This window comes from Urocampus carinirostris, chromosome 15, assembly GCF_059441175.1.
Source record: "Urocampus carinirostris isolate Australia breed hairy pipefish chromosome 15, RoL_Ucar_1.0, whole genome shotgun sequence".
Taxonomy (NCBI): domain Eukaryota; kingdom Metazoa; phylum Chordata; class Actinopteri; order Syngnathiformes; family Syngnathidae; genus Urocampus; species Urocampus carinirostris.
In genome coordinates, this window is record NC_142363.1 from 14,266,974 (window position 1) to 14,280,280 (window position 13,307).

The window sequence follows — 13,307 nt, forward strand, 5'->3', positions numbered from 1 at the left end:
ACATCGTAAAGACACGTACTTGTTTATCAAAAGTCTGGCGGCCCACCGTTAAGGGGTTAAAGGTATACTATTAAAACTCTTTCTATATACCTTTCTTTGTAAATATCTCATGTTTTAATATGGGCACGTGCGGCTTATAGTCAGGTGCGGCTTATGTATGTATAAAGCTTTTTTTTCCTTTAGAAATGTACTGGGTTGTACATAACTCTACTGTGTTTTTATTTGCTATTTATCACTTGCTTGTTTTATTCTTGCTTTATTGTTGTTTGTTACTTTGTGTACAGCGACCTACAATGTACAAAGTGCAATGTATTATTATTGTATTGTCATTATTATTATCATCATTATCATTATGTACATTAAATGATTTGTAATATCATATATTACACAATACACCAAAGTATATCAGTAGCCATGTCCTTAAGTCTATCTGATGGTTTCCCCTGACCTAATTTCTTACTTCAATAACCTGAGTTTTAGATTTTAAGTGGCCTCAACTGGCCACCCCGATGAAAAATTTCTGGAGTCGCCACTGCATCCAGGGGTTAAAGGAACAAGGAACTGAAACTAATTCCTCTTTTTTTTTCCAGTAACGCGCCCAACACTGTCTGTCAGGTTGACGCGCCTCACCTTGATAACGGAAAGATGAGGGCGAAAAACAAGCGCCGTAACAGGGTGGGGCAGTGAGACAATTAGGGCGGTGCGTTCATGTGTCTCACGCAACGGTCCTTGCAGAACACTAACAACTGCAAAAACATCGGGTAGAGTGTTAAACTTTTTTTTCCTTTTTTTTCCCCCGAGCTCATGTTTCACAACAGGCGACCAGGTTCTCCCTCTCCCCTCCCCCCTTATTTATTTCTCTCCTGACTTTTCTTCCAACCCCCAACTTTCAGCTACTCTTTCTCCTGCAAAACCCCCCCTCCCATCCCAGTTCACTATCTGTATGTCTATCACATGCACAAACACACACCCAATTTTGGAAGGAACCCACCAAAACCCTTCCAACCCTTTTTTCTTTTTTTGCAGGCTGACTGACAGTGCTGATTTAGTCCAGCTCTGGCATGCAGCCAACTCATCTCAAACAATCGCACATGCAACGGGGCAGCACGGAGGACTCAAATTTGGATGGTGGTAAACAAAGTCAGAGTTTGCCTCCCTTCCTCCCTTAGGCTAGACCCAACTTTTATTTTGTTGTTACTTCAAGATTTTACCGCTGCTAAATGTGTTGAAATTCCTTAATATGCATTTTAGCTAAGAGGCTAGCGGCAGGGTGAGGATAAAGTTACCCTTCACTTTCTATCAGTTTCTTGTTCTTTTTTTTGTCATGACATTAGTCTATTGCTAACTAGCTTACAAGTATAGTTATCATGTCTGTGTTTGAAATTACGTCATTACGAGTTTGAAGAGTTCAAAGCGGTACCAAAGATTTAGGGCATGGGTCCCCAACCTTTTTCAAGCTCAAAGCTACTTTTTACTAATTAGCACAAAGGGCATCCACTTTGCCATACATTTTCTATAATAGATACTTAGCTATACGGGTTGCCAAAAAGCTAAAAAGTAGCTTGATTGTTAGCGAGAAAATGAAATAGGTTAAAAAAAAAAGCTAGCAGAATGAGTAAAAAAAACAACAACAACTAAATGGCCAAATAGAAAGGTATGAAAAAAGCTAGACAAGTCACTAGAAAAGAGGCTAAAATTTAGCATGATAACTAGCAAGAAAGATCAAATGTTAGCTAAATAAACATGTTACCTGCTCAAAAGTGGTTCATATACGGTGTGCATTACCGTTCGATTACATTCACAACAAATACAAGACAGAATGGTTTAAGTTGTATTACATTCCCAACAAATGCAAGACGAAGTGGTCTTGGATATATGTTCGCCATTACATTCCCGAAAAGTGATATAAAAGTGAGATAAAAGTGAGATAAAACGAGGTAAAAGTGCTTGTGGTAGCGGGAGTAACGTGTGCGCGCTCCAGCGACAGGGGATGCAATTCTCGGCAGGGATGCATTTCTTGGCATAACACCGGCTTTTCGGAACCCGTTGGTGATGGTGGATTTTTTGATGCTGCCCCACGCTGTCAGGATCCACTGGCAGACTTGCAAAAAAGTTGCCTTTCGCATGCGGCCAGTTTTAGTGAAGTTGCAGTCTTCCTCGGCGTATATATTCCACCGGTCTAAATCTTACCTTTTGTACTCGAGCGCCGCTGGCGGCCGTTTGAAAAATTACATAAATTGGCCGCATCACTGAATAAGCCGCAGGGTTGAAAGTTTGGGGAAAAGTAGCGGCTTATAGTCCGGAATTTACGGTATATATATATATATATATATATATATATATATATATATATATATATATATATATATATATATATATATATATTCATATCACACCGACTGTGGTTTGAAACCACGTTTCAATTGTACCATTGATCAGTCCGCACTGTTGGCATTGGCATACAGTTGTTCAATGGTTTGCACTAGTTTACTTCCAAATGGTGGACCATAAGCCAGCTTGCCATACTCTGTCAAACGCCTTCTTAAAATCCACAAAGACGTGAAAGAGGTTTCTCTGGTGTTGTGGAAACTTCTCGCATAGGATGTGCAGATGAAAAATCCCTGAAACCTGCTTGCTCTTCGGCTAGGATGTATTTAGCCTGTGGTTTCAGTCTGTTAAGTTTGGCCTTTAGCATAACTTAACTTGCATTGCTGATGAGACTGATGATTGGTGGTTAAAAAAATCCACATCATTATTCACAGACAATTGAAGATATGAATCGAACCCTCAACATACACCTGTTGCTTTTAGGCAATGTTATTGTTATATATTTACCATGTTATAAATGTCAAAAGCAGTAAGCCACTTCCACAAATTTGACATTGTTTCACATCCAAGAGAGTTCTTTACTTCCCCCCAAACCACGTACATCCACACACCAGTTGAGTCGCAGTCTGGGGTTTTGTGTTCAAAAATACAAAAGAGGAGTTGATGGTAATAATAGTTGTATGATTTTAATTAGTTGATCTCTGTCGGAATTGATTGGGTTTTTCTTGGAATGCTATTGTAACTAATAGAATAAATCTGGTAATATCAACCACAGGTTGCTCAATCTATTTTCCTGTTTTTTGAAGAGGCAGACTAAAAGTGTTCAGTAATGTAGTTTTTGCCTTGAGCTTGATGATAGGCTGATATCATTTTTACAGGGAGATACAGTAACTGGTTTCTAAAGTCAATATTTGGTTGCAGCCGAGTCACAACGTTAATAAAACCCAACGTTGAACTTCATTTAAATGTCAGAAACAGAGCGATTAAAGGTGGGGTGCATCGTTTGAAGAGTCCTTAAAACAGTTGAAAGTTAAATATTTTCTCTATTAAGTATGTGTTAACAATTCCCGACTGAATTTAAGAAGCCCTTATGCTTTATTTTCCACTGCACCTATCTGCTTTTATCTTACTTTCAGCAAAGCGGTTCGGGGTGGAGCACATTAGGTAAGAGGAATGGAGGCGCATGGGGTAGTGCTGGAGAGTGACGCCATGCTCGTTTAACATGGTTTCTATTTGACAGTGTAGCATGAACATGGGGAAAGTAAGAAGAGGCCTTCAAGTAGAGCTCCAACACCAACACAAACCCCAGGAAAGATGAAAAAATATGAGTTTTTTTGAGCACATCAAAGAAATGTCCTACTTGCAAGCGCATCATGAATGAGCTGAGAGACAAAAAAAAAACACAATGGATAACCCATGATTGGCTCTGGCTAATGCACAGCTAACTATTCATATACATCTATTGGCAGGACAGTGATATAGCGAGGCTTTATAACTCAACCAGGATGCACAGGATGCCAGTTTGTTATTATAACTGTTTATCTTTATTTAGACTATTATGCACTGTTCACATTATTGTCACTATTGTGTTGACGTTCTTTGATTAGTAACATAGGAGGTTTAATCAAAAGAAAAGGGCTCAAGCAAGGGCTCTTAGAACAGATTTGATATTTGGCGTTATGATGGTTTCTTACACAGGCCTCTCCTGTTCTCCTTGCAAGTTGAAAATCGCTGTCGTTTCTCCTTATTTTAAGTCTCTTGTTATGGTCTTATGGTAGTGATGATGGCCCATGTGGGGGAGGCAGAGGTTCTAAAAAAGGATGGTATTTATCGACAAAAATCAAAACCAAACAAAGTGGGCACAAAAACAACTAACACAATTTCCAAACAAGAAATTAAAAACAAAAAACAGATTTGACAAAGTTCAAACTAGAAACGACTAAAATGGAAAATGGAAACGGCAAGGAATAAAGTAACAAACACACCTGGCGTGACACAGAGGATGACAGAAAAACTCAAAACGACCCGCCAGAGTTTACTGATCAAACATTTCATTTTAAAGGGTTCTGGATGATTGGGCACAGGCGTGTGATAATTGGACACACTTGGGCCCAGTTCAAAACGCCAGTTGTGCCCTCTGTTGGCGGGAAGTATGACAAACCCTAACATGTCTGTTAAACGAAAGACAACAGTGAGGTATGATCATTAAAAAAACAATTGTCCTATGCAATCACGTTTGCAGGTGTCTCATATTAAAAACAGAATAAACTTATCACCATCTGATTAAAAAAAAACGGGATGATACCAATAACAGTAAAAACATTAAATATAGGTGGCGATATCCAACCCATCCAGTTATCGGTCTACATCAGGGTCTCCACTGTGGTGCCCCCATAGGACAGCTGAGGTGCCCACAAACGTGTTCTGAAATAGCTAACTATTGCTGGGTCAGTGTGTTTTTTGAGCAAACTGATTCTTTTAGTGGTTAGTGGAGTCTATTGAACCCAATTTCCTGGTAATAACATAGTAATGATATAGTAATAACTTGATATGTTGTTATTTTACAAATGTAAAATAAAATGGGTGCCTTTTGCGCTAATTAGTAACAAAAAGTAGCTCTCAACTTGAAAAAGTTTGGAGACCCCTGGCCTTCATCTATTTGGGTTTAACAGTATGTCGAGCATGCAGCAGTACAATTAAGCTAATTTGCAAACACACTTAGGTAGACGTGATATCCAAGACTCAAATTATTTTTTGTTTTTTATACCGTCAGTATCTCAACAAGCAGAAGTTTCATGAGTTGTGCCGAGGTTCTGCTGTCCATTATTCCTCTTTTTTAGTCAAGTTTTATGTTGTTTCAAGAGGCTGCCAAACTGGCAAACTAAATGTATTCGTTTTTCTCCACAAGGTCCAGCTAAAATTATAGCTGCATAATAAGCTGCTAATGCCTTTCCCCAAAGGATTTTGGATAAACTCCTGAACCCGCTCTACTCAATAGCAGAAAAGCAGACATCTGGATTCGGGAGCCACCAGGGACTGAAGGTCTGATATCTAAACACGTTTCGATCATCGCATTTTTGGCTGTTCATCATTAACCTGAAGGCACCTCAATCCCCCCCTCGGGAGTGCAAGCTTGCCATCAAAAATAAACAAAACAACAGATAAACAACATCCCTCTAATAACTGTTGGGAAAGGGGATTAAAATAATATCCGTAAAGATGATTTAATTATATTCTGCAAGCAGAAAAAAGCGCACTTTTCGAGTCCTTTGTTGTTTTGGTGCCGTAGTCCCATTAAAAGTGGATGATTCTGACAGACAGTCCCAGTAGAGCTACATCAGGGGAGAGACAGGCAAAACAAGACTAACCATTCCAGCGAGCAGAGTCACTCATAAATAATTCCCTTCCAAGACGCATGAATTAATTTTGGATGCTGACAGACAAGATGAGTGTGGGCTGGAAAACAATTTAACAGGCATAAAGTGCTATCGTGTGCCACAAGTGCCTTTGACAAGTCCTGCCCGCTAGTTAAAAGAGCTTTGTTAGAAAGTGTTGACATACGATGAGTAGTCTCACATACCTTCTACGATGTTCGGTAAATAAGAACGAGAACAGCCATAAATTCTGTTATGGCCTCAGGAGGTGACCTTATTTCCCTGACATTTCGCTCTGTGCTTCATGTAGAGAGATGACCCTGTACAATGTAACACTTTGTGATTTGTTTGCGTCGACCCTATGAACTATGTCACCTGCTATAATGATGTTAAAAGGAAGTTGTACTTCTTCAGGTAATCCTAAAACACCATCTAACTCAAATTTCCAGTTTATTGCATCATCTCTCTTACTGTATTCAAGTCGGACATTGTTACAGGAAAATAAACAATGATAATAAAAAAATGTTGAGCTTGGCAAGCATAGATGATAGATATCGGGCAGATTCAAGCTATCAGTATATCGCTGTTGTGTCATGACCAGAACAGAATCAGGACCCAGATGCGTAACGTTAACCACAAGTTTATCGAGATAAAGAGGAAGGGCGGCGCCGCGGTCCGGTGCTTGCTGGACACGGGAAGCAAGTCGCACACAGAATCGGATCGTGATCCGAATGCGGAAGTGGATCTTCCGGAGCGGGAGATCGTGGTGCCGAAGACGGAAAAAACAGGTCGATAGCCAAGACAGAAGAGCAAAACGTGGTTGGGATCAAAAACGTGTCGTAAGCCGGGGGCGGAGAGCAAAACATGGTCGGGGTCAAAAAACAGGTCGTAGCTGGAGACAAACGGAAAAATCAGGAACAGACGGGTGGAAAATGGGTGCAAAAAGCGGGACTGATGGGAGTCAGAGTCAAAGTGCTTGCCTTGTAGAAACTAATTAGTCATCATGACATGTTGTGCAATCGACCGACAGCTGTAGTCATATGTGGATGAAAGCTACCGATCAAGATTTTTGGGAATTGTGTGGTACAGTATGTTCTACGATACGATTGTTCGTGAGTTGAATTTGTTCGTAAGTTGCTTCAGTGCTATATTTTGTACGTTTAAGGTTTATTTATGTATGTAGCCTGTATTGTTTTGTACTAAAAAAGAAACATTTCATAATATAATATGTTCTATAAAGATTAATAAAGTTGAGTTTAACTTACTTTTGGAAGATGCACTTCAAGAGGTCCTCCTCCGTTGTAAAAAGTGGCCGAAAAAAAGCGTTCTGACCATTTTCTCAAACGCATCAAGCATTCTTATTCCACTTTCACTTCAAAAGAAACAGCTCGCCTCTTTTTTACACTTTACATCAACCATATTTAATGGATGAATGAGATATTGAACTATAAAATTTTCAAAGTTCTTAGACAGTATCGCCATAGACAGTATGGAATGTTTACACACGAACTAGGAAGAGGAAGCAGATTTTTTTTTTCTTCGGGGTTGATGCTGGGTGACCCCTCACAGCGCCACACGGTGGTAGCGGCGGAAAGAAGCACTACAGTAATGTCCTGTACTCGGAAAAAGGTGCACACAATACAAAATCTAACTCACAGCAATGTCCGGAGATTTTTCGACATCCTGAAAAAAAATGTTCGTATCTATCGTTTTGCGTAAGTCGAATGGTCATAAGTAGGGGAGCGTCTGTGCACCAAACATTTCTAAAAAAAAAGGGAAAATATTAGCACCCACCAACCCATTAGGTGTGGGTTGGTGGGTGGATATTTGTATCACCCAACCACTAGGGTGGTAGGGGCACCATTTTCTGTGGTGTGTCTTGGGCGAGTACAGCTTGGTTGCGCCCATTCCTTCCAAGCCAACAAACGTTGTAGGTTGATTCATTTGTTAATCTGACTGCCTCACCAGCAGTGTTGGGCACATTACTTTAAAAAGTTATACGTAACAGTTACCACTTTTACCCAAAAGTAACTGAGTTTGTAACTGAATTACTCTGTAGTAAAAGTAGCTAGTGACCAGAAAAAGTAAGTATTTCCATTACTTTAAAAAAAAGTTGTTGCATGTCAAAGAATTTGAATTTGGTTTTAGCAGGATTTAAGTCAGTTGAATAGAGAAGAACAGTCAGGTAGTTATACATTTTAAATATTGAACAGTATAATAAAATAACAATTCGTAGTAAACAAAGTAAAATGAGTTCAATAAATTTAATGGAAAAAATGAAAAAAGGAACTAAAGAATATAAGGGGAAAAAGAGGCATAAAAAAGAATCGACTTTACATTTCAATATAAATACATTAGATAGATAGATAGATAGATAGATAGATAGATAGATAGATAGATAGATAGATAGATACTTTATTCATCCCCGAAGGGAAATTCACTTTTCCAGCAGCATCCCTAAGCTGAGAACAATCGAAAATAACTGAGAACAATCGAAAAATAACACGGGAGCTGCTGGAGTGGCTGCCATTCGTGACGGCGCCGGAGAAACGATTCAATTTGAATCATGTACAAACAAACAAACAATTGAATCATGTACAAGAAACGATTCAATCTGAACAACAGAGGAAATAAATTGAAATATTTACAAATCTACAAACAAATTATTTTTAAAAAAAAAAAACTTTAACCTTTTTTATGCTCAACAAATTTAATGTCAACAGCACAGAATCCCCCCAAAATGATCAATCATGAGAGAAAAAAGTCGTTTTGGAGGAAACCAGCTGTTGATTGGTAGGGAGCCAACACGAGTCGTTTGCAACTCAGCCCTTATTCGCCTTTCCTTTCGGAGCTTAGTAAATACTACATCCGTAATCGCACTCTAACTATATGGTAGTTGCTACGTTGAATGGTGACATGATCCGAAAAGATGTCACGTAAACAACCGAAAACCGGGCTGTAAAAACGGCGTCAGGTGTGTGGGGGCATGCCACTGTGTGCGTTCCACATCTGAAGTAACGCACCGATTTTGACTGTCAGTTACAGGAACAGCGTTGTATCATCTGAAAAAATAATTAGTTAGATGACCTTGTGATTGAAAAATAATGCCGTTACGTAACGACATTATTTATAACGACATTATTCCCAACAATGCTTACCAGGCACAAACTGGTGTGCGGGGTGTACAAAACACTTGCACTTCTCAGTATACCTCATTGAACAATTTAATATAAAAGCTGCAAACGTGCCAAATACAATGCCCCAATGCTATCCTAACACGTACGATGTGCGAGTGGTTTCATTTGTTTTTCACTTTTACGTGCGGAGCTGATGTCATTTGGCCCAGTGTGAAATCCGCCACGTGTAACCAGATTAGAGCGCGCTCTCATGCCGAAGCGCAGCAGGGAGAAATCGGCTGCGGTTTACAATCCTCAGCCTCCATTTATATCCCGCCCATGACTGAATTTATTAAGCTTTAATGCCGTTAATCTTCTCGGTTTCCAGAGTAAACGCATTAGGGGGACATGTCGAAGGTAAGATAACACGAGACAGAGAAAATGATGAAGAGCCGTCGCTGTTTTCAAGTATGAGCCGACCTTTGCGTATTTATCAGACGCGCTGTGATCTTGTCAAATACAGACAAGAGTCTTAGGTCAGGGCGTGCCAAAAACAATGGTGTTACGTCTCCTTCTATCACGAGCCAGTATTTATTTACCTCCTGGTTATCTGCTTGCAGGCAGATGAGCTCTGTTTTCAACAGTGAAACATTGAAAACAGCACCAGCAGGCAAAACAAGTCGAATGTACGTAGGGCTGGCCAATAAATTATAGAAAGGAATAGAATTGTCTTTATTATCATTGACATTCTATGCAACGAGACTTTGAAGATAAAAAAGATAAAAGACTATGAGGTTACATAAGCAGAAAAAATAGTTGCAACTGTCATGACCAGAATGGAATTAGGACCCAGATGCGTAATGTTAACCACAAGTTTATTGAGATAAAGAGGAAAGGCAGCGCCCGCGATCCGGTGCTCGCTGGACACTGGAAGCAAGCCGCTCACAGAATCGGAACGTGTTCCGAGTGTGAAAGTGGATCTTCCCGAGCGGGACATCGTAGTGTCGTAGACGGAAACACAGGTCGATAGCCGGGACAGAAGAGCAAAATATTGTCGGGATCAAACAACGAGTCGTAAGCCGGGAAGGGAGAGCAAAAAGTGGTCGGGGTCAAAAAAAGGCTGGAGACAAATGGGGAAATCAGGAATGGACGTGTGGAAAATGGGTGAAAAAAGCGGGACCGACGGGAGTCAGAGTCAAAATGCTTGCCTTGTAGAAACAGAGGTTGGCTGACGGACTGACAACAGGCGAGTGAAAGGACTGAGCTTAATTCGGACGGGGAACCAATCAGGAAGCCAGCAGCGGCTGGCGGCAAACGAGTGGGTAAAGGTTAAATTAATCAGTCATCATGACAGCAACGTAGTTCTTAAAAAAACAGGTCTAAGTTATAATAGCTAAGCAATGAAAAAGAATAGTGTGTTGTAACAGTAGTCAAGTCATTGTTATTTGTATAGTCCTAATCACAGGACGTCTCAAAGGGCTGCACAGACTACAGACTACCATTTCACTAAGCACTTAAACAGAAAACACACTTGGCTCAAAGACAAAAACTCATTATAACTACCGTACACGATGCATCCAATTAAGATTCCATTCAACAGCGGTAATGATCTCCCTCCATGACTAATCCAGCAGTGGTCTAATTGTGGAGGGTGGGTCTAATGCTACACCTTCTTGTTTGGGAGGAAAACCAGAACAAAAGTGATGCCCCATTTTCAATTTGAAAAAAAAAAACCTTCATGACCACAGAAAATGATACACTAAACTAGTATGATAATGCAATGAAAAAACAAAATGGGGTTTTTGGGGTTTTTAAGTGTTATTGTTCTATCTTCGTTATTCATTATCCATTATCCGTTATCAGTCAGTTCATAATACGCTACAAAGCCTAGGAGCCGGGACACTTACTCTCAGCCAAAAGGCCAAGCTAAGGTCCTAGCCCTAAAGCCTTGCTGCGATCATTGCGAATGCACCGTTCCCGGAGGTACTGCAATACCGGGCCAATGCGTGGAGTGGACAGAGCAAGCTCTTATTCCATCTCCGGATTGCAAAAATCAAAGATCATGGCAAATGGCCAAACTAAGGACCTAGCATCAAGGCCAAGCTAAGGACTTAGCATCAAAGCAGGCTAAAGGCCAAGCTAAGGACCTAGCATGCGCCGTTCACAAAGTCCACAGTTCAAAATTCACAAATACTACGTTTGCTGAATTTTATTATTAAAATCAACAAGGCAATAACTTGGGCCATTTTAGACTTTAGTAGCACAAAGCGCTACCAGTTAGGTCGAGGGTCCACAACCTGCGGCTTGATTGCTGCACATGGCTCTTTAGCACTGCCTTAGTGGATCCCTGGGGCTTATACAAAAATTCAGAAAAAGGAGGAGGGAAATATATGCTTTTAAATCAGGTATCTGTGTCACGACAAACACATACCCAACATACTATGCGTTTTCCAAGGCTGTAGAATAGAATAAATATTAAACAAGGAACTTTCATGTATGAATCCTTTTTTATCTTTATTTAATAAAGCTTACATTGGGCTTTTTTTGCTGCCCACACATTTTAGTTTTTATAGTCTGTCTTTGGAAATTTTCAGTTATAAAGTTATGATTCAAGCAACCTTGGAGCTGCAAAAATGTTTGATAGTGGAGTTATTTTCAACATTACACTAACGTTATTAACATTTTCCAATGAATATACTGTATACAGTATACAAATACATGCCCGGTATGTGTTTTTTCACAAGGCCTATAAAAAGTTTTTTTTTTTTGTCGCTCCAAACCTATACTTTTCGTGGACAATATCTCTGTATTATTTGTGATTGCAACATCCTTTGCTGCCTGGTAATCCTGGAAGGGGGTTACCACTTGTGCGGTCCCTTCTCAAGGTTTCTTCATTTTCCTCATGTTGAGGTTTTTTGAGTTTTTCCTTGCCCTCATGTTGGTTCCAGGTCAGGGGATGGTGTAACAATAGTCTGAAAAAAATAGTCTGTGTAATAACCTGTGAAGCCCTTTGAGATTAAGGGCTATACAAATAAAAATGACTTGGCTTGACTTGACAAACATATGTTGTACTTTTTGTTTGGTCCAATATGGCTCTTTTAACATTTTGGCTCGCCAACCCCTGCACTACACATTACAGCGATAACTATTCGTCAAATTAATTTTTAGCCAGTTCCGAACCAAATTTCCCAGAAAGTCACAATGCGTCATCACTGGTGAGTTATTTTCATGGGCTACTCAGGTCCTATTAGGGACCTACCTGGGGCCTATAGGTATCACGTTGGTGACCCCTGGAAATTCAACGGATGCCAAGTGCTGGTTACTGTATGATTGTTTGGTTTAAAATCCGTTAGAATGGCAATTGCCCAGAATTACTGTTAAAATCCAGTTCTGATTTTTGATCTAGCATTAGATTTATGTAAACACTCCTGGCAAAATGGGAGGGCTGCCAGGCAGCTTTCTCACATGTGGGACCCCAATGATGAGCCAGGCTCAAACACTCGATAAGATGTAATAACACGGCAAGATGGTGGCTTGAGCGGCGGTCAGACAGCTGAGGGCCCGCGCCTGCTTTGGCCTCGTGCGGTGAAATTGGCCGACCGATCGTCGTCTGCGGGGACCGCAGGACCCGCCGCCGTCTCGCGCCGGCGTCGTGGCCGCTGCGCCGGAGCGGCCCCGGCTTTACCTCAGCGCGTTCGGCCCAACCACAACACAAGTGACAGACCCAGCCGCAGTCACGTGATCCTGTTGGCATTGCATGCACTATGTCGTAGCGTGCCATTGGATTTGCAGCACAGTAGAGAACTTGTACAGAGTGGTGTAATGTAGGGTTGGGCTGATCAATCCAGATAGCAGTATTATCTATACCAGGGTTCTTAACTGGTCTTACTTGAGGACCCATCAATCCACCCTAGTGACATCACGAAAACAATTCCACTACTCAAATGTATCGAATGAAAGGATTGTGCAGTTTTAAGCAGAAATCGTACAGTATATTCACCTTTTTTTTTTTAAATTACTCACAAAACTAACACGACTAACAACTACCGTGTACACAGCCAATTTTTGGAAAGGAAAGTTAAGGTATTTTAACAACCCTTAAAAACTGTTGTTAGTATCTTATGTTACAACGTGGTCATCTGCAGCCAATACTCAGGTTCTGTTTATGTATGTTCGAGTCGATTTTTCCTTTACAAACGTACTGGGTGCTGTTTTTGCTGAGGTGTGCTCTATCCGTCATCACAAAACAATCCATAGCAAATAATGTGAAAGAATGACCCAAAATCCCAATGCAATATTTGTCTTCGAAGGGATGGGCAGGGCACCTGTATGATGCGACAGGGGTAAACCAGTGAAAGCTGTTGGGCCTTGCTGTTGAGCAGAAGAGTGTGTTGTGATTTTTGTGGTTGTTTTTGCTATTTTTTTTCCTTTTTATTTTCTTTGTTATTTTATGTGTTTATGTGTTTGTCTTGCTGTCGGTCACCCCTCT

The 13,307-nt window shown here is 40.5% G+C and overlaps 1 pseudogene; it reads right to left on the minus strand.

Annotated features, from left to right (window-relative positions):
- Nucleotides 1-10,779: 10,779 nt before the first annotated feature.
- LOC148351639 (U2 spliceosomal RNA) lies at nucleotides 10,780-10,929 on the minus strand (annotated as a pseudogene).
- Nucleotides 10,930-13,307: the final 2,378 nt, after the last annotated feature.